The 6,213-nt window shown below is 31.8% G+C and overlaps 1 long non-coding RNA gene across 2 annotated transcripts in view; it reads right to left on the bottom strand.

Annotated features, from left to right (window-relative positions):
- The window catches only part of LOC109850712, a 4,293-nt gene continuing 1,093 nt past the window's right edge, over positions 3,014 to 6,213 (bottom strand). The window contains exons 2-5 of one of the 2 annotated variants that reach the window (XR_002249510.1): positions 5,386 to 6,213; positions 4,018 to 5,226; positions 3,803 to 3,924; positions 3,014 to 3,251 (exon numbers count right to left, since the gene is read on the bottom strand). The exon at positions 5,386 to 6,213 is cut by the window's right edge and continues 179 nt beyond it. This is a non-coding gene — a long non-coding RNA (uncharacterized LOC109850712). The remainder of the gene's footprint in view (positions 3,252 to 3,802; positions 3,925 to 4,017; positions 5,227 to 5,385) is intronic. The other variant, XR_002249511.1, reaches the window with a different exon arrangement.

Genomic DNA, 6,213 nt, shown 5'->3' with positions numbered 1-6,213 from the left:
ACTTATTAAAGTAAAATATACGCAATCCAACAAAAGAGAAAAAACAACTAATAAACAAAACGTCGACAATATGCAAAAGCTGTAACTAAATAATAACATAATCCCAAATAACATCTCGAATAACACAGTTAAACTAATAATTTAAATTAAAAATAACATAAAACACATACAAGAAAACATATAACTTGATAAATAACCAAACAATAACGATAACAAAATACACATACATGAAAAGTACAATGTGACCAAAATTATGTAATAACACAAAAAACACGCCAACTACAAAAATATTATGACTATATACGTAACTAAAACACAATATGTAAATCACGAAAATCAAAACTAAACAACGCACACATGGTAACAACCGTATACACAACTATAAAGTCATAACACCACACCCTTACACCGAAAAATAGCAACACTTAATCAAGAAAATATAAGAATACAACGATATTGACATAATATGATCTACGACAATACAAAAATGAAAAAAACAAAATGGAAGAGTAGCACGATATAAAACAATACGTGTTAAAATAATAAAAATACAATTCTGACGAGAAAACATAATAAAGCTCAATGCATTCATATAAGTAACGAACAAATTGACAGCATAGAACTCCAATAAATTAACTCATACAAGATCGTAGAATACACTGAACATAAATGTTTACTAACAATACTGAAACTCACAAACATACCACTAGATAAAGAAGTATAATATATAAAAACAAAAACTATGAAAGGTAAAATAGGTATATAAGCAAATGAAAACATAAGAAGAATATAATTCTTTATAATAAAAACATCGATATATTTTAGATAAACATGGTTACACAGTTGATACTAGAAATAATCAATGACTATAAATCAATAAAAATATACATCGTAAATATAATAATCTACGTGAATACACTATAATGAAAAAGAGAATAGTAAATATAAAAATAATGAGAAAGTAAAACACAACACAAGTAAAACGAAAATAATGAATAGAGAATGAACAACAACTAATAACACAATAAAAGACGTAAAAAACTAGAAATACCATAAAATAAATACTGAAAAATATCACGTGTATGCAATGTATATTTTCACAATGACAAAATAATACATATCAAAAACGAAGCAACCAAACAACAAATATGCAAATACACTATAAACAAACCATGAATAAATACTATACATACTCACAATTGCTATTTAGAATAATCTTTTATATTAGTTATAAAAGAATAATAACCAATGTAATAAAATAACTGTATAATTAGTAACTCAACTCTAAACTTAACAATATGAATAATTGCTTAAATATCAAAATCAAAATACATGGCTCTTTAAAATAACAAAACCAATGCGAACATACTAAAATAATCTAACAAGACAAAACTTACTGATTGTGTAGAAATTATAGGAAATTATGTAGAAATTATAGTAATTTATGTGTAGAAATTATAGGAATTTATGTGCTGAAACCTTGGAGTAGGGATTGCTTTTTGTCATTAAGTACTTGCCCATAACCGGAGAAACTTCTGTTAATGGAGTCAAGAACAGACTTTGATTATTGTCATTAACAGAAACTTGATTTATTGTCAAAAAGTTTATTCATTACTCAAGTGCTTAATGATAAACTGGAGAAACTTCTGTTAATGTAGTACAAAAGCACTTGCCTTATTCATTACTCAAGTGCTTAATGATAAACTGGAGAAACTTCTGTTAATGTAGTACAAAAGCACTTGCCCATTCTTGTGTAACTACTTTGATTTAACAACTGGAGAAACTTCTGTTAATGTAGTACAAAAGCACTTGCCCATTCTTGTGTAACTACTTTGATTTAACATACTTTGATTATTGTCATTTAGCACAAAAAGCAATTTTTGTCATTCAGCAGATAATGTTTTTGGATAGTGATTTTTTGTTACACTTGAATTATAAATTTTTCCTATGTCTCTTTCCAGCACATGTTCATGTTAAATTATTCAAATTTGGCAGATTGAAATGGCTTCATCATCAACTGTGGAAGGTAATCATGTGTTGAAGTGGATATTAAATTCATATTGAAACAATGCGAGTGTGGTGAATTAGCGGATGTGAAGATAACGAAGTCGAACAAGAACAATAACCATGGTAGAATTTACTACTCGTGTAAAAGGCAAAAGTACGGCTCGTTTTTGGGATGGTGCAAGATTTCATTAGTTGAACAAATACCACTCAACATTGCCCCACCAGTGGCACGTGACTTGGTTGTTGTACGTGAAAAAGTATTGTGGAAATGGCTAACTGTTATAGCTTTTTTGTTGTCTTTTTGTCTGGCCATAAAAGAAATTATGTGATGTAACACTATGTGTTAGAATGAAACAAGACTTTGTAAGTGAGGAAATTATGTGTTGTGGAATCGGTATTTTGTAATAGTTCACGCCTTGATGTGTTGGAATGAAACAAGTCTGTTAGTCATTTGTGTTGGAATAAAATTATGTGTTCTTTTGACCTTTCATGTGTTGGAATGAAACAAGTCTTTTTGCTTTTTGTGTTGGAATGAAATTATGTGTTCCTTTGATCATAATGCACTCAATTTTGAGTTATTTTGACCTTTCATGTGTTCAGTTTTGAGCGAAATATGTTATGGTAGCAAAAAGGTTCATGGAACAGAACCTGAGGTGCAGTCTATTGATGAGAGAATAGGTTAATCTTAAAATATTTACCTGTTTATCTGTTGCATTTAATTCGATAAACAGTTCAAATATGGAATTGATCACAAAGTCTGGATGAGCTGATGGCCTGTCAATTTTATTTATAACAACCACAACAGCATGTCCAAATTCTAGTGCTTTCTTTAAAACAAATCTTCCCAAGTGCAGCATACATCACAACCACAACAGCATGTCCAAATTCTAGTGCTTTCTTTAAAACAAATCTTCCCAAGTGCAGCATACATCACAATAAACAAAGACTGAACATTTTCTAGTGCTTTCTTTAAAACAAATCTTCCCAAGTGCAGCATACATCACAATAAACAAAGACTGAACATTTTAAAATATTTTGAAAATAGTCCTTACAATCCTTACAATAATCCCAAGTGCAAATAACTCAAAATAGTCCTTACAATCCTTACAATAATCAACATTTTGAAACAACCAACAACAATAGGTAACTAAACTTTTTGAAAGGCAACCCCACATTTTGAAGTTTCCATCAACAACTTTTCAACCACTTCTCTCTGCCCATAACAGCTTCTGTATACTTGAACCCTATACAGTAATTATACAATGAATACATTTTACCACAAGTTGTCATATATGTAAATAAGTAGCAGTATGCATCTGCATGCATTTGATTTGCATTAAAATTGGACCAGCCATAGATCTAAAGTTTTTCACTTCACAAAATAACTGTCTATATAACTTTAAAATTGGATCAACAATGGATTTGAAGTTTCTCACTTCACAAATTTACTGTCAATGAGAGGGCATAATAGCGAATTCAAGTATATATGTGAAGTGACACAAAAGGGCTAATTTAAATTTCTCTATATCATCAAGATGCCTAACTGTCTTTTTTTTACTACAGAAATAGGGCAAGAATCACTATTTATAGTATATTATATATATGCAAAAAGACTCAAAGCTGAGTTAATTTGTCCAGGGGTTGAAACATGTTATTACAAAATATTTAAGTTTGTGTCCAGGAGATTGTACCCTTCATTAACGAATTCCTAGAACATGATAAAATAAGTCACTATAAAACACATAGTTCAGGCATTATAAAACACATAGTTCAGCTAAACTATAAATGGGCTTACTTCTTGTTAAAACAGATTTCTGCACCACTCCTCGAGTTCATTCAAAAAGATTTACATAACCCTCATCTTCACTTGATATCTCATTACCCTCTTGCAAATTCACATCAACGCATGTAGAAGACCTACATTATATTAAAAAATATATAAATACATCAAGAGGGATACTAGAATGTGAAAAATAAGACAACAAAAAGAATAGAAGAATTATTACTTACGGATTTGTGAGTGCCGGACAATTTCGTTTATCATGTGATTGGCCTACTTTACCACACCCGTGACAACGTCTCTCTTTTATTTTTGACTCTAGCCATTGTTCTCTCTTTTCCTCCTTTCAACCTTTTGCCGCACCTCTTTGCTCGCACTTGATTGGGTTCATTGAAACTATTTTGAAAAGTACAAGAACCGTGCGCACTAGTACCATCACCATCACCTATTATATTACTACCTATTGAATTACATTTTTCGGTGAAGCTCATTACAACCATGCGGCTACTAAGAAATTGACTTATTTGCTCATTAATGCTTCGCAAACCATCGGTAAACATCGTCCTTGTTTCTTCACATACGAGAGACTTGTCAACTAAATCCAAAGATGATTGGATAAATTGACTCTGCGTTAAAAGATAAGAATTGTCAGAGGTTATCTGCATGCCTTTATTATCAACCACGTCCCTGATTTTGCAGACTTAGTCCACCTCTTTAAGATGTATTTATCGGGCAATATTTCAGCATCAAACTTCATCAAATATGAGATAATGTGCGTACATAGGATTCCGACGCTTTCGAACTTTTTACAACTACAAGAAACCAAATCCAAGTCCTTGTCACAAACGATTTCGCAGACTTTACTTGCTGCAAGCTTCTTTCTTTGAATTTGATACACACAGTGATTGTCGGTTTCCCTAACACATTGCAACTTGTTGTTAAAGTTGTCACACACTTCAGCCTCAAACTTGTAATACATCTCATTCGTGTAAATATCAACCATTTGCTCCAAAAAGTCATGATTTTTTCTAAGTTTAGGTTTCTCAATTATATCTTTGTGATCGGTCATCAACTCCTCATGACGTTGGCGCACTAGTCCCCGACCAAACTGAATCATGAAATCCACCAATGAATTATTCTTCGAAACAAATTTCTTAAAAAATACATATCCACTTTCTGCTCGTTGACTACTTGACATGTCAACTGAGAATACGTGATTAACATATGCTGGAATCCATCTTGACCGAAGTTCATATTGGTCTTACAACCATTTGTTTTCTTCTAACCCACTCTCCTTAATCAGACTTTCTCATTGTAAATCAAATTCTTCAGGAGTCTCCGATTTCCAAATGCAAGCCGAAAACTCACTCTTATAAATACTATACTTCACTGCATCAATTTTCTCAGAAAACTTCATTAATATATGCCAACTACAATACCTGTCAAAAGAAATTTCTAAAGTGTTAAAAAATAGACAATGTATACATTAATATATGCCAACTACAATACCTGTCAAAAGAAATTTCTAAAGTGTTAAAAAATAGACAATGTATATAAATATTATTTGGAAGAAAGACAATGTATACAAACTATATTACCTATGAAAATTATTTGGAAGAACAAGAGGGAATGCCTTGGTCATAGCTAGATCTTGATCGGTAATAATCATCTTCGGGGCACCACCAGGCATACTTGCCAAAAATTGATTAAATAACCATACAAAATCATTAACGCTCTCATGATTTAAAAAATCCACAAGCAAAAAGAATTGTCTGACCATGATTGTTAACCCCTATTATTGGTGCAAATATTAGGCCATATCGATTAGTGTTATAAGTGGTATCAAAGATTACAATATCACCGAAAAAATTGTAAGCCCGCCTTGAAGTTGCATCGGACCAAAAACAACGATTAATTTTTTGTTCCTCATCGGCCTCAATTTGAAAAGTAAACGAGTGATTCTTTCCTTGTTCCAATTTTAAATACTCATAAAATATTTCATCATCATGCCCCTTCATATCAACACGTATATCCCTTTCATGATTATACAAATCTCTTTGAGTGCACCCAATATTTTCTATACCTCCAGTTTGTACTCCAAGAAAACTAAATTGTTGATGCTGAGGCATATTCACCATGGAGAATTGTTTACTTAAAGACTTTGTTGCGGCTGAAACGTTACGGTAGGACCTTAAAAGATGAACCTTTGATGGTGTTGATAGAGGGTGGCTGTGCTCCTCATTAAAAACAGTAACAATGTATTTTCCGGAGTTTGATTTTAAAACTACAATTTTGGCATGACAATCCTCTGCTAAGCCTCCTCGACGTCTTTTATTTCCAACATCCGTGATTCTTGAAGATTTTCCTTGTTTAAAACAAACATACTCCTTCCTTCTTATTTCACCACTTCCCGGCTCTTTCTGAGT

This window comes from Asparagus officinalis, chromosome 7 (assembly GCF_001876935.1).
Source record: "Asparagus officinalis chromosome 7, Aspof.V1, whole genome shotgun sequence".
Classification (NCBI taxonomy): domain Eukaryota; kingdom Viridiplantae; phylum Streptophyta; class Magnoliopsida; order Asparagales; family Asparagaceae; genus Asparagus; species Asparagus officinalis.
Note: the sequence above shows the minus strand (reverse complement) of the source record. Positions and strands in the feature narration are given on the sequence as shown.